The sequence below is a fragment of the Lepidochelys kempii genome, chromosome 5, assembly GCF_965140265.1.
Source record: "Lepidochelys kempii isolate rLepKem1 chromosome 5, rLepKem1.hap2, whole genome shotgun sequence".
NCBI lineage: Eukaryota > Metazoa > Chordata > Testudines > Cheloniidae > Lepidochelys > Lepidochelys kempii.
Genome location: NC_133260.1, coordinates 27,633,217 through 27,660,413, shown reverse-complemented (window position 1 = coordinate 27,660,413; position 27,197 = coordinate 27,633,217). Strand labels below are relative to the sequence as shown.

At 44.2% G+C, this 27,197-nt stretch overlaps 1 protein-coding gene across 6 annotated transcripts in view; it reads left to right on the top strand.

Annotated features, from left to right (window-relative positions):
- The window catches only part of LIFR (LIF receptor subunit alpha), an 87,355-nt gene that overhangs the window by 16,446 nt on the left and 43,712 nt on the right, over positions 1-27,197 (top strand). For 2 of the 6 annotated variants that reach the window (XM_073343806.1, XM_073343805.1), the window contains 2 exons: positions 17,123-17,316; positions 18,152-18,350. The exons of the other annotated variants lie outside the window; for them this stretch is intronic. The gene's annotated coding sequence lies outside the window, so the exon portion shown is untranslated. The remainder of the gene's footprint in view (positions 1-17,122; positions 17,317-18,151; positions 18,351-27,197) is intronic. 6 annotated transcript variants of the gene reach the window in all.

Genomic DNA, 27,197 nt, shown 5'->3' with positions numbered 1-27,197 from the left:
AATCCAAGGTTGTGGGTTTGTTTTATGTTTTTTCTAAAGGAATAATTCCAAGTTTGCTATGTCTGTTCAGCTTGGGGCTTCTTTCCTGTCATTTATTAGTAGCTCTCATAACTTAATACACTATTTCCTCAGTACTGGGCTAGCAGCTGATTTACGAGGGAGAAAGACTTCTTACCTACTAGTTTCTGTTCTCTGATAACTCCTCCCCCACTCTGGACTGAACTGTAAAATTATCGTCACAGACGCACCTTTTTCCATTGGAGATTAGTCTGGGAGTCATGAGACATAGTTGATATGCTTAATTTCTTTGTTTACTGCTTCATTACTCAGTAGCCAATGTTAGTCTTGTTCAGAGATTTGGAAATAGTCATTCTGTGGGAACCAGAGAAGTGTGACGATTCCAGATGACTGCTGGTAGTTGGGGACACTGGGGGAGGCTCAAGCTCCAGATTCAAAGATGAGTTAATGAAGGAAAATATGTATAGAAAAGTTATGTCTTGATAATTTATTATTTTATTACTATAATATAAAGATTGTGCATCTCCATGTGAGGCACTTCTGTCTATGGCACCGTAGAAAATCAAATTCTCTGATAGTCTGATATTTAATTATGGAAGCATCACTGATCAGTTTTTCACTTTGCGTTTCGGAAGGCTTATTTTAGCAAATGTGCTGCTTTTTGATATTCAAGTGTTCTCCTTTTAAGCAGTTAAGTTACATGCTTTATTGGAAAAACTTCACAGTATTAAAAGTTGTAGGTTCTTTAGTGTATGATTCCAATTTCAGATCATTATCCTTTGTATTAGATAAGTAGCTGGAATTGCAACATGCTGCTGTTATCCCATCATAAAACTAAATAAGCTGTTTTGTTTTGGCAAGAAGAGCAAAGGCCATGAAGTACAAAATAGTTTGATATTTTTGCTTATAAACACTACAAGAAAAATTGAGAGTATTTCATTAAATAAGATTTTTATATTCAACCAGCCTTTTTTGATCTAGGCTAATTTAAGTGGCCACACTTGGTCAGACCAATGGTCCCTCTACCCCAGTATCCTATATTCTGGCAGTGGCTGGTGCCACTTGCTTCAGAGGGAACGAACAGAAGAGGGCAATTATTGAATGATCTATCCACTGTCATCCACTCCCAGATTCTGGCAGTTGGATGTTTAGGGACACTCAGAGCGTAGGGTTACTGCCCTTACCATCTTGTCTAATAGCCATTGATGGACCTATTCTCTATAACCTTATATATGGTTTTTTAACCTGCTTATGCTTTTTGCTTTCCCAATATCCTATGGCAATGAGCTCCACAGATTGACTCAGAGTTCTGTGATGAAGTATTTCCTTATGCTTGTTTTTAAACCTTCTGTCAATTAATTTCATTGGGTGACTCTGGTTCTTGTGTTATGTGAAGGGGTAAATTCCCTATTCATTTCCTCCACGTGATTTTATAGACCTTGATCATATCCCCCATTAGTTGTCTCTTTCCTAAGATTAACGTCCCCAGTTTTTATTCTCTCCTCGTATGGAAGCTGTTCCATACCCCAATCACTTTGTTGCCCTTCTCTGTGTCTTTTCCAATTCTAATGTACTGTTTGTGGAAGGAGGTGACCACAACTGCACATAGTAGTCAAGGTGTGGGCATACTGTTGATTTATATAGAGGCATTATTATATGTTCTATCTTTATTGTCTTTCTCTTTCAAAATATACAAAATATAAAAGAGTACAAAATATATTGGAAGGTCGTGCTGGTGGGGGAGTGGCATTATATGTGAAAGAAAGCATGCAATCAAATGAAGTAAAAATCATAAATGAATCAAACTGTCCCATAGAATCTCTCTGGCTAGAAATTCTGTGCTCTAATAATAGGAGTATAGCAGTAGGGATATATTACCGACCACCTGACCAGGATGGTGATCAGTGTTCCCTCTAATTTTTGTCAGACCATGTGCGCCAAAAATTTCTCCTGTGCAAATGTTTGACAGGCTGTGTGCGCTAAAAATTTCTTCTATGCAAATTGTTGTGCTTCTGTGCAAAATTTTGTGCATGTGGTATTTGGCCGTGTGCGCTGGGTTTAGGATCTGTGTACGTGCGCACGCACACAGCTTAGAGGGAACAGTGATGGTGATAGTGATTGTGAAATGCTCAGGCTGATTAGAGAGGCTATTAAAATAAAAAACTCAATAATAATAATAATAGGGGATTTCAATTATCCCTAAATTGACTGGGTACATGTCACCTCAGGACGGGATGCAGAGATAAAGTTTCTTGACACCTTAAATGACTGCTTCTTGGAGGAGCTGGTCCTGGAACCCACCAGAGGAGAGGCAATTCTTGATTTAGTCCTAAGTGGAGCACAGGATCTGGTCCAAGAGGTGATATAGCTGGACTGCTTGGTAATAGTGACCATAATATAATTAAATTTAATACCCCTGTGGCAGGAAAAACACCACAGCAGCCCAACACTGTAGCATTTAATTTCAGAAAGGGGAACTACACAAAAATGAGAAAGTTAGTTAAACAGAAGTTAAAGCGTACGGTGCCAAAAGTGAAATCTCTGCAAGCTGACAGGAAACTTTTTAAAGACACCATAATAGAGTCTCAACTTAAATGTATACTGCAAATTAAAAAACATAGTAAGAGAACCAAAAAAGAACCACCGTGGCTAAACAACTAAGTAAAAGAAGCAGTTAGAGGCAAAAAGGCATCCTTTAAAAAGTGGAAGTTTAAATTCTAGTGAGGAAAATAGAAAGGAGCATAAACACTAGCAAATGACGCGTAAAAATATAATTAGGAAGGCCAAAAAAGAATTTGAGGGATAGTTAGCCAAAGACTCAAAAAGTAATAGCAAATATTTTTTTAAGTACATCTGAAGCAGGAAGCCCACTAAACAACCCGTGTGGCCACTGGACGATCGAAGTGTTAAAGGAGCACTCAAGGACGATAAGGCCATTACGGAGAAACTAAATGAATTCTTTGCATCGGTCTTCATGGCTGAGGATGTGAGGGAGATTCCCAAACCTGAGCCATTCTTTTTAGGTGACAGATCTGAGGAACTGTCCCAAACTGATATCTCATTAGAGGAGGTTTGGGAACAAATTAATAAATTAAACAGCAACAAGTAACCAGGACCAGATGGTATTCACCCAAGAGTTCTGAAGGAATTCAAATGTGAAATTGCAGAACTACTAACTGTATTCTGTAACCTGTCATTTAAATCAGCTTCTGTACCAGATGACTGGAGGATAGCTAATGTGACGCCAATTTTTAAAAAGGGCTCCAGAGGTGATCCCGGCAATTTTAGGCCTGTAAGACTGACTTCAGTACCAGGCAAATTGGTTGAAACTATAATAAAGAACAATATTGTCAGACATCTAGATGAACATAATTTGTTGAGGAAGAGTCAGCATCGTTTTAGTAAAGGGAAATCATGCCTCACTAATCTACTAGAATTCTTTGTGGGGGTCAACAAGCATGTAGATCAAGGGGATCCAGTGGATGTAGATTACTTAGATTTTCAGAAAGCCTTTGACAGGGTCCCTCACCAAAGGCTCTTATGCAAAGTAAGCTGTCACGGGATAAGAGGAAAGATGCTCTCATGGATTGGTAACTGGTTAAAAGATAGGAAACAAAGGGTAGCTATAAATGGTCAGTTTTCAGAAGGGAGATAGATAAATAGTGGTGTCCACCAGGGGTTTGTTCTGGGACCAGTCCTGTTCAACATATTCATAAATGATCTGGAAAAGGGAGTAAACAGGTGAGGTGGCAAAATTTGCAGATGATGCAAAATTACTAAATATAGTTAAGACCCAGGCAGACTGCAAAGAGCTACAAAAGGATCTCTCAAAACTGCGTGATTGGGCAACAAAATGGCAGATGAAATTTAAGGTTGATAAATGCAAAGTGGTGCACATTGGAAAGCATAATCCCAACTATACATATAAAATGATGGGGTCTAAATTAGCTGTTACCACTCAAAAAAGAGATCTTGGAGTCATTGTGGATAGTTCTCTGAAAACATCCACTCAATGTGCAGTGGCAGTCAAAAAACGAACGGAATGCTGGGAATAATTAAGAAAGGGATAGATAATGGGACAGAAAATATCATGTTGCCTCTGTATAAATCCATGGTACGCCCACATCTTGAATACTGTGTGCAGATGTGGTCGCCCCATCTCAAAAAAGATATATTGGAACTGGAAAAGGTTCTGAAAAGGGCAACAAAAATGATTAGGGGTATGGCTGCCATATGAGGGGAGATTAATAAAACTGCGACTTTTCAGCTTGGAAAAGACATGGTGTCACGGTTCCTCCCCCACTCTGAACTCTAGGGTACAGATGTGGGGACCTGCATGAAAACCCTCCTAAGCTTATCTTTACCAGCTTAGGTCAAAACTTCCCCAAGGTACAAAATATTATCCCCGTTATCCTTGGACTGGCCGCTACCACCACCAAACTAATACTGGTTACTGGGGAAGAGCTGTTTGGACGCGTCCTTCCCCCCAAAATACTTCCCAAAACCTTGCACCCCACTTCCTGGACAAGGTTTGGTAAAAAGCCTCACCAATTTGCCTAGGTGACTACAGACCCAGACCCTTGGATCTTAAGAACAATGAACAATCCTCCCAACACTTGCACCCCCCCTTTCCTGGGAAATGTTGGATAAAAAGCCTCACCAATTTGCATAGGTGACCACAGACCCAAACCCTTGGATCTGAGAACAATGAAAAAGCATTCAGTGTTTTACAAGAAGACTTTTAATAAAAAATAGAAGTAAATAGAAATAAAGAAATCCCCCCTGTAAAATCAGGATGGTAGATATCTTACAGGGTAATTAGATTCAAAAACATAGAGAACCCCTCTAGGCAAAACCTTAAGTTACAAAAAAGATACACAGACAGAAATAGTTATTCTATTCAGCACAATTCTTTTCTCAGCCATTTAAAGAAATCATAATCTAACACATACCTAGCTAGATTACTTACTAAAAGTTCTAAGACTCCATTCCTGTTCTGTCCCTGGCCAAGACGACTACAGACAGACACAGACCCTTTGTTTCTCTCCCTCCTCCCAGCTTTTGAAAGTATCTTGTCTCCTCATTGGTCATTTTGGTCAGGTGCCAGCGAGGTTACCTTTAGCTTCTTAACCCTTTACAGGTGAGAGGAGCTTTCCCCTGGCCAGGAGGGATTTCAAAGGGGTTTACCCTTCCCTTTATATTTATGACACATGGCTAAGGGGAGATATGATTGAGGTCTATAAAATCATGACTGGTGTAGAAGAAGTAGATAAGGAAGTGTTGTTTACTACTTCTCATAACACAAGAACTAGGGGTCATGAAATGAAATTAATAGGCAGCAGGTTTAAAACAAATAAAAGGAAGTATTTCTTCACACAACACACAGTCAACCTGTGGAACTCCTTGCCAGAGGATGTTGTGAAGGCCAAGACCATTACAGGGTTCAAAAAAGAACTAGAAAAATTAATGGAGGATAGGTCCATCAATGGCTATTGCCAGGATGGGCAGGAATGGTGTCCCTAGCCTCTGTTTGCCAGAGGCTGGGAATGAGCAACAGGGGATGCGTCAGTTGATGATTACCTGTTCTGTTCATTCCCTCTGGGGTACCTGGCACTGGCCACTGTCGGAAGACAGGATACTGGGCTAGATGGACCTTTGGTCTGACCCAGTAGGGCCATTCTTATGTTCTTCCCTAATGGTTCCTAACATTCTTTTGGCTTTTTTTGTCTGCTGCTGCATACAGAGCAGATATTTTCAGAGAACTATCCACAATGATTCCAAGATCTTTCCTGAACAGTAACAACTAATTTAGATCCCATCATTTTGTATGGATAGCTGGGATTATTTTTTACAATGTGTATTACTTTGCACTTATCAACATTGAATTTCATCTGCCATTTTATTGTCCAATCACCTAGTTTAGTGAGATCCCTTTGTAACTCTTTGCAGTTAGCTTTGGATTTACCTATCTTGAGTAATTTAGTATCATTTTTAAATTTTGCCACCTCACTATTCACCCCTTCTTTCAGATCATTTATGATTATGTTGAACAGCACAGGTCCCAGTGCAGATCCCTGGGTGAGACACTGTATGTACCTCTTTCCATTGTGAAAACTGGCCATTTATTCCAGCCCTTTGTTTCCTATCTTTTAACCAGTTCCTGATCCATGAGAGGACCTTCCCTCTTATCCCATGACTGTTCACTTTGCTCAAGAGCTTTAGGTGTGGACCTTGTCAAAGGCTTTCTGAAAGTCCAGTTGACAAAGTGCACTTGGATTACTCTGTTGACACCTTCAAAGAATTTTGATAGATTGGTGAAGCACGATTACCCTTTACAAAATCAATGTACAGTCTTCTCCAATATATTGTGTTCATCTGTGTGTCTGATAATTATCTTTTTTACTATAGTTTCAACCAGTTTGCCTGGTACTGAAGTTAAGCTTACTGGCTTGTAATTGCCAGGATGGCTTAGGTGTAGGAATGTCCCTCTCATCCTTTGCAGTGAAAACTAACGTCAAGAATTCAGTTTGCTTCTCTGCAATAGCCTTGTCTTCCTTGTGTTCTCCTTTAATACCTTGATCATCCAGTGGCAGGTTCTGCGTGGCAGGCTCTACATGGCATCTACTAAACTAGGCACTTGGATAATGTGGTGATAGGGGCTGTATTAGAATCTACCAAAATAGAAATGCAAGATTTATTTCTCTTCCCTCTCCTATAACCCTGTACACACACTATTGAGTAGGTGCATTGACATTGGGCTTTGAGGCATACATTTAGTAAAGCACAGTGGACAGTATTGCTGTGAATAATTTTCTGTTCTGAAAACTTTGCTCTTATGACAGTTGTATTGAGTTCTTATATTAGCAAAAATTTATTTCTCAGATTTCAGACCATATGTTGGCATGTCTGTGAGTGTTTGATATATGTAATGATTTATTATGCAGATTGACAGTGGGAAAATCTATGTCTAGTATACTTTAATTATATTTTCAAACAAATTTACCAAAGAAGTTTGCAGTGTTCTGTGCATGGGTTATACTTCTTTATAGCATAGAAACAAAGTGCTGAAAATATGCAGTGGGTATTCAAATAGCCTGAAGTAATCCTGGACTTGTGTCCTTGGTCAGTGTACTTGTTCAATTAATAGCTGCACAATTCAAGAATTCAAGGAAGTGTGAATTTGAGCTCACTGAATTCAAGGGTAGCAAGAAGCTTGCATAACTTTTTCAGACTCACAAAGATAAAATAGTAGAGTCCTTCACCTTAAGATGATATTGTTGACTTGCCTTTTACAGTAGGTGTCAAAATGTTTTGCTCAAACAGGTTAAAATATCATGAACTAATGCTAGTGACTTCTTGTTCAACTATCATAGTAGCTTCCATCATGTGGTATATTGAGCTTTAAGGCATGAAAACGATACTTCTGATTTAACTGATAAAGTACTTTCGGGCCCTTTTAACTCAGTTTTCATCTAGATGAGTAGGTGTTGCCCATCTGCAGTTCTGGGAATGATACGCCCTATGGGAGAGGAATCTGTGCTCTTTTGTTGAAGGATCCTGGTCTCATGTGATAGCATGAAGACTGGTCGCCTCTCTGGGACAGTCTGCATGAAATTCCCAAACAGTCTATACTAGATTTTTTTTTCTCTTGGTGCAGCTCTTGCAAATGTAGCAATGATGGATGTGCTTGTATTTTAGCCACTTGCATGGAAAAAGTCTAGATAGCGCAGGCTGAGATTTTTGATTCAAGAGTAAGATTCAGCTCCCATTGAAAGTCCTCTTCATGCTCTGTAAAATCTTGCCTTCAGAGGTTAAAATGCTAGTAGTCAGTTTACGCTAATGGTCCCACTGTAGATAGCAACGTTGGAACACGTTATGAGAAAGGAGTCTCAGGTTAACACCCAAGTCATGGGTCTGTTTTAACGTAATACAAAATTTATTAAGAATAGAGTGGTTATCCAGTTACATTTTGCATAATGTTTGTTATTATATCTGGCCTGAAATTCTGCAAAAGCTCCTAGGTAGGTTCACCTTAAGTTTAGATACGGTGACTAAAAATAAATCTTTAATTTCTTGGGTGCCTCTTTCTCCCTTCTTACCCTTTCATCTGGCCTGCTAAGTATAGCTTTTGATTTCACTTGTCTTGTGTCCTCCTTTTTCTCTGGGTCTGACTCTTACAGCACTGTTGTACCTTTCAGATTTCTTGTAAGGGCATGTCTACACTGGCAGAGTTACAGCGCTGGGAGTTACAGCGCCGCTCAGAGAGCGCTGAAGGGAAACCGCTGTTGTGTGTTCACACTGTCAGCTGCCTGTGCAATAGCATGTTCACGCTTGCAGCATTTGCAATGCTATTCGGAGCGGTGCATTCTGGGCAGCTATCCCACAGAGCACCTCTTCCTCTTCTGGCGCTAAGAGTTGTGGGAAGGCGGAGGGAATCGCGGGGCATTCTGGGTCCAGACCCAGTGCCCTGTGATGCATTGCTTCACATCCCAGCAGTCCCTGTGCTTCTGTCCTCATTTGGCACCATCTTTCAACGGTTTCTGTATTGCACACCCTGCCTCTTCGGGCTGCAGGAATGGAACATGATCTGCTGACCAGTACGCTGCTCACTCTGACCAACGCGTCGCGAGTGGCAGTGGAGTTATTCCTTAGACTACAAAGGCAAGAGGAGTGCGACACTGATCTCACCACGCGTAGTAGCTACGTCACAAGATTGCTTGTGGCATTCACAGAGGTGCTGATCGCAGTGGAACGCTGCTTTTGGGCTCGAGAAACAAGCACCGAGTGGTAGGATCACATCGTGATGCACATCTGGGATGATGAGCAGTGGCTACAGAACTTTTGGATGAGGAAAGACATATTCATGGGACTGTGTGATGAGCTCGCCTGAGCCCTTTGGCGCAAGGACATGAGAATGAGAGCTGCCCTGCTGTTGGAGAAGCACGTGGCGATTGCACTGTGGAAGCTGGCTACTTCAGACTGCTACCGATTGGTCACTAACCAGTTCAAAGTGGGAAAGTCGACCATTGGACTTGTGTTGATGGAATTCTGCAAGGCCATTAATCACATCCTGCTCTGAAAGACCGTGACTCTGGGCAACGTGCGTCACATTGTGGATGGCTTTGCACAAATGGGCTTCCCTAACTGCGGAGGGGTGATAGATGGCACACACATTCCAATTCTGGCACCAGACCACCTAGCCACCATGTACATTAATCACGAGGGTATTTCTCAATGGTTCTCCAGGCGCTTGTGGATCACCGTGGGCGTTTCACAGAAATTAACACAGGCTGGTCCGGAAAGGTGCATGACGCACGCATCTTTCAGAACACTGGCCTGTTCAGGAAGCTGCAAGCAGGGACTTTCTTCCCAGGCCAGAAGATCACAGTAGGGGCAGTTGAAATGCCCATTGTGATCCTGGGAGACCCCACCTACCCCTTAATGCCGTGGCTTATGAAGCCATACACGGGGCACGTTGACAGCAGCAAGGAGCGGTTCAACAACAGGCTGAGCAAGTGTAGAATGACTGTTGAGTGTGCTTTGGCTGTTTAAAAGCCCGCTGGTACAGCCTCTATGGGAAGCTGGACCTGGCCGATGACAATATTCCTATGCTTATAGCAACGTGCTGAACATGCCATAATATCTGTGAAGGGAAGGGTGAAAGCTTCACTCAGGGTTGGATCGCAGAGGCTCAGGGCCTGGAGGCTGAGTTTGAACAGCCAGAGACCAGGGCTATTAGAGGGGTGCAGCGCAGGGCCGTAAGAATCAGGGATGTGTTGAGGCAGCAATTTGAAGCTGAAAGCCACTAATATTTGTTGCTATGCTCAGAAGTGCAGTGATTGTAATGCTAGGAGGTGATTGGTGCAGATGATGCAATATGTGGGTTTAACGTAATTGTATGTTGCTTTGCAGGGCTCTTTTTGCTTTCAAATAATAGAATAAAGATTGCTTTCAAACCAACACAATTCTTTTATTAAAAACCAACAACCAGAGGAGAGAGTCAAACCAAAAAAAACCCCATCAGTGGTGAGGGGGATAGGGGAAGGGAAGGTCCCAGGAGGAGGAGGGGTCCCAGGGTGGCTAAAGATTTGTGTATGTCCAGGGATCATACCCTTCCTTCTCCTTTGGAGTACAGTGCAGCGGGTGCTGTGCTTCAGCAGGGCCAAACTGCAGAGGGATGGGTGTTGAGTGCAGTGGGTAGTGGGAGTCCGCAGGGCTGGACTGTGAGGGGGAGGAGTGGAATGCTGCGGTATATGTATAGACTGGAACCAGGAGGTTGATAAGAGTGTGTTGGCGGTGTCTGGGGGGCATATGGGAAAGAGCTCTGCAACAGCAGCTGCAGGGGAGGGCGGGTACGGAGTTGGTAGGTTTGAAGAGCTAGTATTGCCTGGAGCATGTCTGCTTGGCACTCCATAACCTTTAAGAGCTGCTCCATGGCTTCATTCTGGCATGCTGTGTTCTCCTTTCGGTCCCTCTTCTCGCTGTCCTGCCACGCCTTCAATTCCTGTTTCTCGGCAGCGGAGTGCATCATAACATCATGCAGAAAATCCTCCTTAGTTCTTCTTGGCCGCTTTCTAATTCTGTGCAGCCGTTCAGCTGCCAATAACAGAGGGAGACTGGGCTCCCAAGGTCATCTCTGTGAAGTTTCAACGCAACATTTTACAGAAGCAGTAATGTTTGCAACACAGAGAACACTGATTCAATGCTTTAAAACGCAGCCAGTATTCTCTCACCTGTCACTAACTGGCTGACCCCAGGCAAGCACACATGAGCCACAAGACCCCCAAAATGGTGAGTAGCCACAGGGGCAGGGTAAATCACTCTTAGAATCATAGAATATCAGGGTTGGAAGGGACTTCAGGAAGTCATCTAGTCCAACCCCCTGCTCAAAGCAGGATCAATCCCCAACTAAATCTTCCCAGCCAGGGCTTTGTCAAACCTGACCTTAAAAATCGCTAAGGAAGGAGATTCCACCACCTTCCTAGGTAATCCATTCCAGTGCTTCACCACCCTCCTAGTGACAAAGTTTTTCCTAATATCCAACCTAAACCTCCCCCACTGCAACTTGAGACCATTACTCCTTGTTCTAGCATCTGGTACCACTGAAAACAGTCTGGATCCATCCTCTTTGGAACCCCCTTCAGGTAGTTGAAAGCAGCTGTCAAATCCCCCCTCATTCTTCTCTTTTGCAGACTAAATAATCCCAGTTCCTTCAGCCTCTCCTCATAAGTCATGTGCTCCAGCCCCCTAATCATTTTTGTTGCCCTCTGCTGGATTCTTTCCAATTTTTCCATATTCTTCTTGTAGTGTGGGGCCCAAGACTGGACACAGTACTCCAGATAAGGCCTCGCCATTGCCGAATAGAGGGGAACGATCACATCCCTCGATCTGCTGGCAATGCTCCAACTTATACAGCCCAAAATGCCGTTAGCCTTCTTGGCAACAAGGGCACACTGTTGACTCATATCCAGCTTCCATCCACTGTAACCCCTAGGTCCTTTTCGGCAGAACTGCTGCCTAGCCACTTGGTCCCTAGTCTGTAGCAGTGCATGGGATTCTTCCGTCCTAAGTGCAGGACTCTACACTTGTCCTTGTTGAACCTCCTCAGATTTCTTTTGGCCCAATCCTCTAATTTGTCTAGGTCCCTCTGTATCCTATTCCTACCCTCCAGTGTATCTACCACTCCTCCCAGTTTAGTGTCATCTGCAAACTTGCTGAGGGTGCAATCCACGCCGTCTTCCAGAACATTAATGAAGATATTGAACAAAACTGGCCCCAGGACCGACCCTGCTTGATACCGGCTGCTGACTAGACATGGAGCCATTAATCACTACCCATTGAGCCCAATGATCTAGCCAGCTTTCTATCCACCTTATAGTCCATTCATCCAGCCCATACTTCTTTAACTTGCTGGCAAGAATACTGTGGGAGACAGTGTCAAAAGATTTGCTAAAGTCCAGGAATAACACATCCACTGCTTTCCCCTCATCCACAGAGCCAGTTATCTCATCATAGAAGGCAATTAGGTTAGTCAGGCGTGATTTGCCCTTGGTGAATCCATGCTGACTGTTCCTGATCACTTTCCTCTCCTCTAAGTGCTTCATAATTGATTCCTTGAGGACCTGCTCCATGATTTTTGCAGGGACTGAGGTGAGGCTGACTGGCCTGTAGTTCCCCGGATCCTCCTCCTTCCCCTTTTTAAAGATGTACACTACATTAGCCTTTTTCCAGTCATCCGGGACCTCCCCGGACCGCCATCATTTTTCAGAGATAATGGCCAATCGTTCTGCAATCACATTTGCCAACTCCTTTAGCACTCTCGGTTGCAGTGCATCCGGCCCCATGGACTTGTGCTCATCCAGCTTTTCTAAATAGTCCTGAACCACTTCTTTCTCCACAGAGGGCTGGTCACCTCCTCCCCATACTGTGCTGCCCAGTGGAGTACTCTGGGAGCTGACCTTGTTCATGAAGACAGAGGCAAAAAAAGCATTGAGTACATTAGCTTTTTCTACATCCTCTGTAAATAGGTTGCCTCCCCCATTCAGTAAGGGGCCCACACTTTCCTTGACTTTCTTCTTGTTGCTAACATACCTGAAGAAACCCTTCTTGTTACTCTTAACATCCCTTGCTAGCTGCAACTCCAAATGTGATTTGTCCTTCCTGATTTCACTCCTACATACCTGAGCAATATTTTTATACTCCTCCCTGGTCATTTGTCCAATCTTCCACTTTTTGTATGCTTCTTTTTTGTGTTTTAAGATCAGCAAAGATTTCACTGTTAAGTCAAGCTGGTCGCCTGCCATATTTACTATTCTTTCAACACATCGGGATGGTTTGTTCCTGCAGCCCCAATAAGGATTCTTTAAAATGCGGCCAGCTCTCCTGGTCTCCTTTCCCCCTCATGTTATTCTCCCAGGGGATCCTGCCCATCAGTTCCCTGAGGGAGTCAAAGTCTGCTTTTCTGAAGTCCAGGGTCCGTATTCTGCTGCTCTCCTTTCTTCCTTGTGTCAGGATCCTGAACTTGACCATCTCATGGTCACTGCCTCCCAGCTTCCCATCCACTTTTGCTTCCCCTACTAATTCTTCCCTGTTTGTGAGCAGCAGGTCAAGAAGAGCTCTGCCCCTAGTTGGTTCCTCCAGCACTTGCATCAGGAAATTGTCCCCTTCATTTTCCAAAAACTTCCTGGATTGTCTGTGCACTGCTGTATTGCTCTCCTAGCAGATATCAGGGTGATTGAAGTCCCCCATGAGAACATGGGCTTGCGATCTAGTAACTTCCATTAGTTGCCAGAAGAAAGTCTTGTCCATCTCATCTCCCTGGTCTGGTGGTCTATAGTAGACTCCCACCACGACATCACCCTTGTTGCTCACATTTCTAAATTTAATCCAGAGAGTCTGCAGTTTCATACTGAAGCTCTGAGCAGTCATACTGCTCCCTTACATACAATGCAACTCCCCCACCTTTTCTGCCGCACCTGTCCTTCCTGAACAGTTTATATCCATCCATGACAGTACTCCAGTCATGTGAGTTATCCCACCAAGTCTCTGTTATTCCAATCATATCATAGTTCCTTGACTGTGCCAGGACTTCCAGTTCTCCCTGCTTGTTTCCAAGGCTTCTTGCATTTGTGTATAGGCATTTAAGATAACTTGCTGATTGTCCTGCTTTCTCAGTGTGAGGCAGGAGTTCTTCCCTCTTGCGCTATCCTGCTGATGCTTCCTCCTGGTATCCCACTTATCTCAGGGCTTTGGTCTCCTTCCCCCAGTGAACCTAATTTAAAGCCCTCTGCAAGCAGGCTGGCTAACGTAGTGAGAAGATGCTCTTCCCTCTCTTGGTTAGGTGGAGCCCGTCTCTTCCTAGCAATCCTTCTTCTGGAACACCTTCCTATGGTCAAAGAATCCAAAGCCTTCTCTCTGACACCACCTGCGTAGCCATTCGTTGACTTCCATGATTCGACAGTTTCTACCTGGGCCTTTTCCTTCCATGGGGAGGATGGATGAGAACACCACTTGAGCTTCAAACTCCTTTATCCTTCTTCCCAGAGCCATGTAGTCTGCAGTGATCTGCTCAAGGTCATTCTTGGCAGTATCATGGGTGCCAACGTGGAGAAGCAGGAAAGGGTAGCGATTTGAGGGCTTGAATAGTCTTGGTAGTCTCTCCGTCACATTATGAATCCTAGCTCCTGGCAGTTAGCACACTTCTCGGTTTTCCTGGTCTGGATGGCAGATAGATGACTCAGTCCCCCATAGGAGAGAGTCCCTGACCACCACCACCACCCTCCTTCTCTTGGGAGTGGTGGTCGTGGAACCCCCATCCCTAGGACAGTGCATCTCATGCCTTCCAATCAGTGAAGCCTCCTTCTGCTCCCTTCTATCAGATGTATCATCTAGTCCACTGTCCACATTAGTACCTGTGGAGAGAACATGAAAACGGTTGCTCATCTGTATCTGCATTGCTGGTACATGGATGGTCCTCTTTCTTCTTCTGGAAGTCACATGCTGCCAATTTTCCTCACTGTCCTTCTGTCCCCGCCACACAGCCTGCTGTGATTCTTCAGAATGTTGTGCCGGTAGAAGCATATCCTGACGTATGTGCAGGAAATCTTCATTTTCTCTTATGAAACGCAGGGTTGATACTTGTTTCTCCAGAACTTGAACCTCCTCTTCCAATATGGAGACCAGCTTGCACTTTGTACACACAAAGTCACTTCTGTCCTATGAAAGAAAGACAAACATAGCACATCCTGTGCAGGTCACAACAGCTGATCGCTCACCATCCATATTACCTTCCTTCTAAGAGCTTCCTTAGCTGTTGCAGTAACTACTTAGAGAAGCCTGCAAGATGAAAGCCTCAGTGGGCTCTCCCCAGGTGAAATCACAGTCAAACTCCCTCTGTTAGACTCTCCGCTGTTCGCTGCTTCCCTGACCCTGCTGTACACTGGGTATGTGGCTCTTGGGGAGAGCCAGCACTTTAGTGGGGGCCTGATAATCATTCCTGTCCCCACACTTCCCACAGGATGTGATCATTATGGAAGATATCTCGCTGCTGAGGGTGAGCAGGGAATCAAGGGAGGGTCTTCTCCAAGCTTGCAGCTTCCGCCCTGGCCCCCATGTGGCTTGCCTGTGTGCAGCAATGGTCATCCCTCCTGCCCACCCCCGCCCCCCGTGAAAGCACAGTGGCGCAGGAAAGTTACCGTTAATGGGGCAAGAAACAAAGCAGCTCTGCTGAAGATCCTGTGGCAGGGGATTGCCCAGTATCTCCACGAGAGTTTCCTGGAGATCTCTGAGGGAGATTCCCGAGAAGCATGGAAGTCAGTCAACAAACAGCCTGTTCCGCCGCTCAGACTAGGCATGCGGTGGGAGACAAGCCAGCTTTCTGCAACCCTCCTGCCTCCAACAACTCATTTCGGCAATTCCCCAAATCAGACCCACTTACCATGGGCCTCCTCTCCTGTTTGCACTTCGCCAACATCCGACAGCTGTGACTGGCTAGCCTCCTCCGGGTTAGAAAAGAGCGCCTGGCTGCATGCATCTCTGACCTCCGAATCATCCTCTGCCTCTGGGGCCCCTCCCCCTCCACATCCTCATCCAAGATTTCCTCCTCCTGTCTTGGTCCACTCTCAACTGGCACGTGAGCCACCGAAGTATCCACGGGGGCCTTTGCCGTGGCGGTGGGGTTGCCACCGAGTATCGCATCCAGCTCTTTGTAGAACTGGCAGCTCGTGGGCGCAGCGCAGGAGCAGCAGTTTGCCTCCCGTGCCTTGTGGTAGGCATTTCGCAGCTCCTTCACTTCGACCCTACATCGCAGTGCGTCCCGATCCTGGCCCCTTTCTGTCATGCATCGTGAAATCTGTCTGTAGGTATCATAATTCCTGTGGCTGGAACGCAGCTGGGACTGGACAGCCTCCTCTCCCCAAATGCTGATGAGGACCAGCAGTTTGGCATTCCTCCAAGCGGGGGATTGCCTTATGTGTGGAGCAGGCATGGCCACCTGGAAAGATGCACTGAGACCACTGCATGCATCACCGAGCAAACAGGTCCGGGACTTTCAAAATACCGAAGGAATTTACGGGATGGGGATGACAGTTGGTCACCTGAGGGCAGGGCAGTAGAGTTCAAACCAATGAGTAGAGAGGCAAGAACAGGCATTGTGGGACACCTCCCGGAGGCCAGTCTCAGTGCTGTAATGAACCACAGTGTCTACACTGGCATTGCAGCGCTGTAGCCCCAGCGCAGAAAGCTGTACGCCTCTCGCTGAGGTGGTTTTTTTACAGTGCTACAACTGCAGTTTCTGCGCACTAAGGGGCGTGGCAGTGTGTACACATCGGGAGTTACAGCGCAGAAAGCTGCTTTACTTGCAGAAAATTGCCGGTGTAGACAGGGCCTAAGTTTCCTGTCCTGTTGTTGCACACACATGGATTAGGGGAATCTCATGCCATCGTCTCATTATTTTCATCCCAAATGCCTTCAGGACTATATTCAACAATTTGATTAAGCTCTTTTGGTTCCTGTTTCCTGCATACAGGAATTATTTCTGAAGAAAAATAGGCACAATAGAAGTGTCTTAGTCCACGTTTGTTTTGCTCTATTGACCACAATGTATTAAATGCTTTCCCCTGCTTTGTGAAGGTTGCACCTTTAGGACAGATGGATGGGTAGAGAGCATGGAAGGGGAAACAAGAAAAGGGATTTTCTATATGAATCAACAAGACCCCAAAACCCTCTCACCTATGTGAAACACTTTGTGCTATTCATTCTTGAATGAACTCTCAAAGAAAAGTGATAAACACAATCACCCTATCACCCATGGGTGAACACTTTTCACAAAAGCATTGTTCCATGTGTGACCTCTCAGTCCTCGTCCTCAAAGGAAACCAGCACAACACCTTTAAAAGATAGCTTAGTCATAACTCTGCTAGACACTAAAAATCCTGGACTCAATAGAGACAATCTGTAACCCACTAACTCTCCTTTGTCCTATGACTGAAGAGGTATTAATTGCACAGTTCATTTTGAATGGTTTCTTACAACTTGTTAACTTCTTATGCTTAACTATCTATTTCACCTTGTATTGAACTATGACACTCTTAATTACCTTTTCCAGATAGTCAGACTTGACCTGAAGAAGAGCTCTGTGGGGCTAAAGAGTTTTTCTCTCTCACCAACCGAAGTTGGTCCAGTAAAACCGATTACCTCACCCACCTTCTCTCTTGTATCCTGGCGCCAGCACAACTACAACAATACTGCAGACAACAAAGAAAAGAATTGCCCTTAAGAACTATCTCCCATATTAATCAGGTGACAGTTTAGTTTTAATTGATCCAAATACACAGGAAATAGCGTGAAGGAAAGGGAAATTGGAAATAGAGGAATATATAGTCTGAAACAGTGGTGCCCAAACTTTTCTTCTCACGTCATGTCGCCCCCCTCACCCCCGTTACCAGTAATGGAATCTGTCTGTGCTCCCCCATCCATTGCTGTACAGTTGGCTCAGCAAACGAGCTTGGGCTGAAGGTGCAGCTGGGGGTGGGGGAGGTGTTGGGGCTAGAGGCAGCACTGGCTTGAGGGCAGAGAGGGATTTAGGGAAGAGCTGAGCAGGGGCCAGAGTGGAGCTGGGCTGGGTGGCACTCCCTCCCCACCCCCCCATGGGGGCTGGCACGGGCCCTGCTGCACACACCCAAAATGTTCCTCCACTCCCCCTAGGGGGGGCGTGCCCCACAGTTTGGGGACCACTGGCCTAAAATATCAAACAGTTCATGACTGAAAAAACACACGGAGCTTCCACTTTGATCATTAGAGATTGGAGTTCTGTTCCTTGCTCTCACAAACTTTGTGACTTAGGGTAAGTCACCCTCAGGGCTTTAGTTTACCTGTGTGTATAATGGTTCAAATGTTGACTTTAATGGAAGCCAACCATGAACACTTGTGAAATTGTCATAGAATTCTTGTCCTGGCAGAATGTACTTCTCAAAATAAAGGGCATCCCTACTGCACAATGGTTCTACAGGCAAGACTATATTGTCATTCATTTGAAATGTGTCCCTCAGCAAATAGTATTCATGACAAATCACTTGCAAAATGGTTTTATGAAAGTCTCAGTCCTTCACATAAGTTAATTCTGCTCCATTCTCAGATCACTGGTCACAGGAGCAAAACATATGCTGCAGTTCCAACTACTGAAAGACTCTGTACTGCAACTCCGCAGCTGGAGGAAACTGCTGTGGAACCTCGCTCATCCCTTCCAAGCTCCTTGTGCTTGGCATGTGCACGTACAAGAAGCGTTCGCTGCAAAGTGTTCAAAGAGCTGCCTGAGCATTCTCCTACTTACTTGAGTACAATATTTGAGTAAACTATCCTATACTCTTTGCTGTCTTTACAAGGAAATCCTTTTCCACCTTTGCAGATTACTAAGGCACATGTGCATGCATAAGTTACAATCATTAATTGTTTCATTCTTTGATTCTGTTTGCCTTCAGAAAAAAATTAACAGTCCAGTCCCTGAATTGATTCCATGGAACTTGGTGGAAACCAAATTCCCCAGTGGGGATTCATTTTTCTTCACAAACTGTCCCACTTTTTTTTTTTGTACTCTGGAATACTGCCATAATACGAAACACAGAAGGAAAGCCTACATTTTAGATGACTAAAGGGAGATTTGTGCCTTAAGTTTGGGAATTTCTTTGGAAAAGAATTTAGTCCATTGAAGAAAAGCCAAGAAGAATGTTGGCATGACCACTCAATTGTAGTTTCATTCTGTATCACATCAATTAGTTTGAAAGCCAAGGACAGAATGTTGGAAGGTCACAGCAAAGCCTATTCTTAAAGGAAGCAAGTTAATCTTCTGTTTCTATTCCTATTATCTTTAGTGTCAGCAGTATTGGCAATGTGTTTTTGTTTCCCAGAAATGTGTACTTCTGGAATGAATGTGTAATTAGGGGGAACTTTTGTCTGTGCATCCTGCAATACTAGGATGTGTATTATGATATGTACATCTTTTCTCTAGAGCCACGGGTGTTCTCTTCCTTTGGCTGCTAATTAATTCCTTTATTTTCAGAAACATGCAACTCCACTTAAATAAAAAAGAGAACATTTGTTTCATTCCCTCCTGCTCATCACCAGGTCTCAAATCTATCTTTACTGGCATCAAGGGCCTGACCCTACAAAGTGCCTGCGATTCTCTTTGGCTGAATTGGGAATTATGGTTGCTCCGTACTGCTCAGGCTCAAACACTATATGAATTATCTATTATCCTTTAGATTTTTCACTACCACCCTATGTAATCACTTCCCCCAACAATCTTTTCTACCTTCAGTTGGCTGTCTTGGTGGTGACACCAACACCTTAGGGGAAAGAAAATTTACAGGTTTCATAAGTCACTGTAGAGCAGATTTCCCATACAGCATTTGATACTTATCCTTCACTAGTTTCACAGCCTCACAGCATCTTCCTGTAATCAGAAAAAGCTGTCCCCAAGGTTTCTGTATATATTTTCACTGTTCCTCATTATCTGTTTATGGCAGACACAATTTTAGTTAGTTCAGATAACTAAACATTTTAAAAAATATAAGCTTTGTACCCTAACTTAGAGATTTCAAGGCCAGGGGGGACCATTAGGATCATCTAGCCCAGGGGTTTGGCAACCTTTCAGAAGTGGTGAGCTGAGTCTTCATTTATTCACTTTAATTTAAGGTTTCGCGTGCTGGTAATGCATTTTAACATTTTTAGAAGGTCTCTCACTATAAATCTATATATTATATAACTAAACTATTGTTGTATGTAAAGTAAACAAGGTTTTCAAAATGTTTAAGAAGCTTCATTTAAAATTAAATTAAAATGCTGATCTTATGCTGCCGGCCTTCTCAGCCCGCTGCCAGCCTGGGGTTCCGTTCACCTAGGCCAGCAGCAGGCTGAGCGGGGCAAGCGGCTGGGACCCCGGCTGGCAAGGGGCTGGTAGCCAGAACCCCAGACCGGCAGCGGGCTGAGCGGGGCCGGCGGCCGGAACCCCAGACCGGCAGTAGGCTGAGCAGCTCAGCCCGCTGCCAGTCTGGGGTTCCGTCTGCCGGCTCCTGCCAGCCAGGGTCCCGGCTGCCGGCCCCGCTCTATCCTCTGCCAGTCTGGGATCCCGGCCCTGCCCACATAGAGTGGGTACCTACCTTCTCCCTGGTTCTAGCCCATTCTCTTCCTCTCTCTCTGCACTGAGCTGAGAGTGGGAGGGCACTGAGCAGAGGGCTGGGGGTGAAGGAGCAGGCTGGGGGTTGGGGTGTAGGGTCTGGCCAGGAGCTAGAATGAGGGAGAGGGCTCAGGAGTGGGGCAGGAGGTTTGGGTGTGGAGTGCTTACCTGGGCAGCTCCCATTTGGTGCGAGGGGTGCAGGTGGGAATGTGTGTGGGGGCGTGCAGGAGCTGCTGTTTGGTGCTCAGGGTGGGAGTGGGAATGTGGGGGGGTGCAAGAGTCAGGACATGGGGTGGGGGACCTGGGGGCATGTGAGGGGGTGCAGAGTCAGGGCAAGGGGTGTAGAGGGGGGTGCAGGGGTCAGGGCAGGAGGCTGGGGGTGTGGGCTGGGGTCATGGGAGGTGCTCCCAGCCCTGAGCGGCTCACAGCAGGGGGCTGGAGGGGAATATGCCCTGATTCCACCTCGCTTCCCCAAGGCCCCATCCCCACCTCTACTCCGCTTCCTCCCTTTATCAGGGAGTGTGCTGTGGCTCCGCTTCTCCCCCTCCCTCACAAGGGCCATCAGCTGATCGGTGGCAGGGAGGGAGAGGGGGAGGGGCAGGCACCCAGCGCACTGGGGGAAAAGGCGGGGGAGGGGAGGACCTTGCTTGCTGTGTGGCAGCCTCCGGCAGGACCAAACTTCTTCACCCTGCCCCTGTGGGGGACCGGGGAGGGGGGGAGGGAGGAGACGGAGAAGAGCGGGCCGGGGTGGGCAGGATTTTAAATGGCATGCTGCTGCCTGCTGGGGTCCCGGCCTGGGTTTGACAGCAGGCTGAGCAGGGCCGGCGGCTGGGACCCGGCAGGCAGCAGCGTGCCATTAACAATTGACTCGCGTGCCATCTTTGGTACGCGTGCCATAAGTTGATGACCCCTGATCTAGCCTGACCTCCAGCAGAACATATGCCAGAGAGTTGCATATAGTTTCCTTTGTTTTCCAAGTCTTTTCCAAACACTTACTCTAAAGTAAATTGTCATAGAGAGAGATTTGGAACTCTACATTTGATTTTTTTTCTTCTCCTTAATGGAGCATCATTGAACTGCTACATTTGAACAAAACTTGAGTTTTATGCCTCAATTACCTAAGCAAATAAATATTTTTGTTTCAGAAAGTGAATTATTAGGTACACATGCTCAGTCATTGGGACATGCAGGAATTAGTCAATAAGTTCAAATATTAAAACATAGCAGAAAGGTAGGGGGAATAGAAGTCAACCAAAATATTTTATGTGAAAGTTACTTTTTAGTGGAATGAGATGTGTGTGTTTGTGTCACATTGACAAGTAATCAGTGCATGTGTTTAAAGGTCTTGTGACGAGCTGAGAAAATGAAATTCAAAAACCTGTTCCCTCATAGCAGGATACACAGTCACAAAGTGTAATATAAATTTCTCATAAATGTTTTACCAGGTGTACTGTATTCACTCCTTTGTTTCTCTGACATATTACCTAGCACTCCCTACAGATGACTGTGTTGAATGCATCAAAATCATCTGTACAAGTTAGTCCTCGCTAGTCAACTGTTTGTTAAACTATTAATGGCTCTTTTGAGGATTGTTCCTGTTTAGTATGGACCAGCTCCCATTGACTTAAGTGGTTCAGGATCAGATCCTAATCCAGGTGTAATGTCACCCATGCTGCTTATCAGAATTAGTCTACCTTTTCTATCAATTATGGTATGCAGGCAAATACCTGAACCTTCTACATGTAAAATCTCTGAATGAACTTTAGGATATCTTCATTAATGTAGCTTTTGAGAAGGCTACAGTAAGAGTCTGTCTAGGTAGGTGGAATAAAAGCCATTAATATAGAAGATCTTAGCTCTTTTCACAACTTGGACATTTGTATACTGTAAGAATGGCTGCTACATTTCTACCCTAGAAGTGGCTTCATTTTAGAGAGTGCAGGAATATGCCTTTGGGTATACACACTTACACTGTTGTTTAAGAGCCTTTTTTCATGTTTGTTTGTTTTTAATTCAAAGTAGAAGATCTGTTTCTGAAAACTCTTGAAAATTAGTCTACTGTATGCCAGTAAATATCACTTCTACTTAAAGCCAGTGTCACTCCTGACACATTCAGAGAAGCCTCAGGCAAAAATTTGCTTTAATTTAACAAACTAATAAGATACTGAGCTCTAGTGAATGTATATCATATAACTGATAAGCTAAAGCTTGCATTGTTCTATTGAGATTTAAGAATACAGTTGCTGCATGGTTCATTTAAAACAACTGTATTCCACTCTGATAATGAAGGACCTTTTAACTCTCATGTGAATTTGCTTTAGGAGACTGGAGGCAGCTTTTATCAAAAGACAAAAGAACTTTCTGTTTCAAAATTACTTCATGTATTTTGTAACTTTATAGCTGAAAAAGAAACCTATAAAATGGGATTTTTTCCTGACTAATAACATTTAATTACAGTATGTGACTCTTCTAGTAGTACATTTTATAGTTCACCGAAGAATAGGCAAGAGCCAATGAGTCTACTCCTTTTCTGTAACAGATTATATTTAATGCTTTTAATACTCCGTACATATGTGCATATGTTTCTTTTGTTCATTGTTTTAGTGTCTCACTGACTTGGAAGCAAACTGTTTTGAGAAATGATTTAGGATTGTCTTGTTTTATTTGAACTTTTAGTGTGCCTCTGCTAAAATGTTGTTTTGTAACTTTGCACAGCAGGGCAGTTCAGTAAATGAGTTACACCTGCTTGTAGCAACAATACATAAGGGACAAGACTGTTTCCTCCAAGGCATAAACACACAGTTGTCATAGTACTGAGCTATGTCAGAACTCCAGCCATTGCCATAGTGAAACAGATAGGTTCATATTATATAGTTGTATAAAAGAACAAATCTTGATCCCATTGACTTTGGTGGCAAACCCCCTACTCATTCTAGTGAGGTCTGGATATGGCCCATACTGTGTTTCTTACTGCTTCAGTGCTGCTAACTTAGGGGGTTCTCAAACTGAGGGTCGGTATCTCTCAGGGGGTTGCAAGGTTCTTACATGGGGGGTTGTGAGCTGTCAGCCTCCACCCCAAGCCCCACTTTGCCTCCAGCATTAATAATGGTATTAAATATATAAAAAAGCATTTTTAATTGATTGGGGGTGGAGAGAGAGAGGGGATATTGCACCCAGAGGCTTGCTATGTGAAAGGGGTCACCAGTAAAAAAAAAAAAAAAAAAAATTGAGAATCACTGTGCTAGCTGAAGGGAAACTGTCAACTGGTTTGAAGGCCAAACTTAAGTGTTTGCATTTTTTTTATTTTTGCATTTTTTATTTTTTACAAAATAAACAAACGCCCAATGATCAGATAATTCAAGTGTTTATATATGCACAGCTGTGAGTTGGGTATGCATATCAATACAGATCAGGCATTTTGTTCCTAAAAGTGCATGTGCAGTTTTTTCATGCATACTTGAAAAAATATTGGTCTTGTGTGCTAATATCGGTCTTGAGTTTGCACAGAAATAGTTAAAATATATTTCTACTTAAAAAATAATATGAACAAATCTGGTCTGAAGGCACTGAGAGACAATAAACATGAAATCCTGTGTTGCAGCATTGACCTCCTAGAACCACTTAAATTTTCCATTTGTCTTCGAGATCTTTGAAGCTGAAGTTCTGGGCCTATAGTAGACTGGAAAGTGCTGTCATTGTCTGAACACAGGTTTTCAGCATTGGGCATGCCTACCTAAGGGCTTTTCTACACTTGAAACACTACAGCAGCACAGCTGCAGCGTTGCTCTAGCGCTTCAGTGTGGACACTACTGATGCCCATTGGTGTAGGTAATCCACCTCCCTGAGAGGCGGTAGCTATGACAACAGAAGAACTCTTCTATCAATGTAGTACTGTCTACATCGGGGTTAGGCTGGTACAGCTGCTATGTCTTTGGTGTGGATTTTTCAGACCCCTGAGAAACATAGCTATGCTGATGTAAGTTCCTAGTGTTAGAGCAACCCTTAGGCTAATAGAAAAGGAGGACTTGTGGCACCTTAGAGACTAACCAATTTATTTGAGCATAAGCTTTCGTGAGCTACAGCTCAATTCATCGGATGGTAATATTAGAGTTGAGCACACATGGGTGTGATCCCAAATTAGTTTGGCCTGGTTATATCAAAAATGAACCCTGGTAAATGAATATGAGCTATCTCATCCTTACAGCTAATGACCTGTCACCATAGTATCCAGGCACCTCACAATCTTTATTTATCCTCACAACTCTGTGAGGTAGAGCAGTGCTATTATCCCCATTTTACAGATGGAGAGCTGAGGCACAGAGAGGCTAAATGACTTAACTAAGGCCACACAGAAAGAGAATTCAATGCCCTAAACATTCGATTCCCTTCCTCTCCTTTCTGACACTCAGTTACATTTCTGACCAACAGTGACTTGCCTGACCTTGGACATGTCACTGTTTCTGTACCACAGTTCACCATTATATAAAAAGGATGTGGTGTTTATGTACCTCCTGTGGGTTTGGAGCGGCTTAATTTTGTGTCATTGTAACATCCTTAGATGACATCTTTCTCTCTTCCTCCTCAAAATCTCCCCATTGGAATCCCCCTAGTTCCTTTCCCCACTGGATATTTTCCCCTAAGCCTTGGCATTGTAAAATTAGGAAAGGAGCTGATATTCCTTTTCTATACAGCACTCTTCCAGTAATCTAAAACTCCCAGTTATCTGAATCCAGTGTGTCCCCCATATAGCCCTATGTTAGTTAATAGCACTTCTGTTTATCTGAACACCTGGTTATCCAAAAGTTTTGGATGTCCCAGAGGCTGTTTGGATAAACAGGCGTGTACTGTATTTCATTTAGTTCTGGTCTCTGCACTACAAGAAAGATATTGATAAATTGGAGGGTGTTAGGAAAAGAACAACTACATTGATTGGGGGTCTAATGGGATTGAGTTGTGAGGGTGAGTCTGTTTTTAAAAGAGCTTAAATATAGCTTGGTTAAATTTCAGGGTTGAGCGGGACACGTAGCTATACATAGTCAAATGGTGTAAATGCCCAGTGGAGCAGAAGATTGGTTGGTGTACAGAAATATTACTAGATCTAATAACATGAAATTAGAAAAAAATAAAAGTCTTGAAAACCTCCCTGATGGTGACCTGTGCTTGGCTGTGGAATAGAATCATAAGGAGGCGTTCCCCAACTTTTTACAAAGGTGACCCACCAACTGCATTATGTTTTTAAACCCACACAATGTCCAAACTTGGGGGGAGGAATCATAGGCCAGTGTCATTCTCTGCCAGCTCCTTTCGCCACTTACAAGGCACTGACCACCTGCAGCAGCACCTCTGCCTTGGCACCACAACCTAATCCTGACCTGGTGTGGAGGGAAGGGATATTTGGAGAGTGATCCCACCTACCCTCAGTGGTAGCTCCTGTCCCAAGGGGTTGTGCCTAGCTCTCTGCTCCGGGCATTGTGATCTGGCACATGGAGTCACCACACCACTCAGGTTTGGCCTGGCCACTGTCATGAGAGAGGGATGGCTGGGCCAAATTTGAGTGAGAGGTATTGCAACCTGGCACATGGTGTCCCAGTGCTACTCTGGTTTGGCCTGTCCACTTGTGCTATGAGATCTTGTGTGCCCGGTTGTAATTCCCGGAGCAGGGATCTGTCCCATACCGGTGGGGACAGGAGCCACTGCTGTGGGATGAATGGGGGGTGGGCTTACTCTCCACCTTCAACCCCACACCTTCCCAGGTCTCCCCTCCATCCTGGGTCCACAACCCATTTAGAACCTTCCTGGGACCCATAGTTTGGGAAATACTATCCTAAGATGAGAATTGAAATTCTGTCATTAGGGACTTTTAAAAGTATTCTGGACAAAATACTAGTAAATGGATTATAGGGAACTATTCTGGATTTGCAGGGAAATGGACTGGTTGGATTATATGCTTGTTAGGTCTTTCTCATCTAATTTTTATGGTTCTTCAGTATAATAAGGCCACATCCTGTATTGCAACCATGATGTTCATAGATGTGTTCAGTCTTCTGTTTTCAAAGTTTTCCAGCATTAAGGAGAAAACAAATGTGTCTGTGCCGCAGGGACGGGGTAGGTGTTGGGGGGTAAACTTTTCCCATCTTCCTCCCTAGGAGCAAAAATTGACACAGAAGCTAATTATTAAACATGAATACGGGTTAAACAAAGTTTGTTCCAGAGAAACTGCAAAACACTGAAAAGGTCGCTTTGTAAAACCCTCAATTCACACGTCCTAAAATAACATTGTGTCCACTGATACAGCCAAAAATGTAGATAGTTTTGACCGTTAGGAGGTTGACATACAGTTGCAAAGAAACACTGGTTAAGAAATGACAACTGTTTATTTACTTCTGCCAGCGAATTGAGACCATTTGAGTGCCAGCATGCATAGGGATGTTTTTTTTAAAAGGCGTGGATGGAGTGGAATGTTTTCTGCCTCTCCCAGCAGCTTAGTCTAAATTGACAGTCCTAACATAATCTGCATACAAACCTATTCCAGCATAAAACATCCACTGAAGGACAAGTATACATGGAATTGAATTTTAGACATGCACACAGTACTTGAAATTATCTTTGAAAGTCCTTGTAAAAGAAATATGTACTAAGAAGGAGTATGAGCAAGGTGAGGGAGGTTGCTTGACAAGCAAAGAAAGGCCTGAGGGCAGTACTGAGGAAGACAAGTGGAGAAAATAAAAGATGTGGTTAGGCAAGAGACTTGGGAGAAGTTTATAGGCAGAGAGAGAGAAAGCTATACTAGGCAGAGATACTGAGCAAGAGATGTTAACATGAGCAAGTGAGGAGCTTGAATCTTGATGAAAAAGATTTAAGTAAGTGGAGGTATATGAAGAAAATAAGTGAATTGTTACCTTGTGCGTATGGATTGGAGAACCACATTTTGTCATTGGCTTTCTTGTAACTCACCAGTTACATACTTCTCTCAGGTTAAAAAAAAAAAAAAAAGGCAACCCCCCACCCC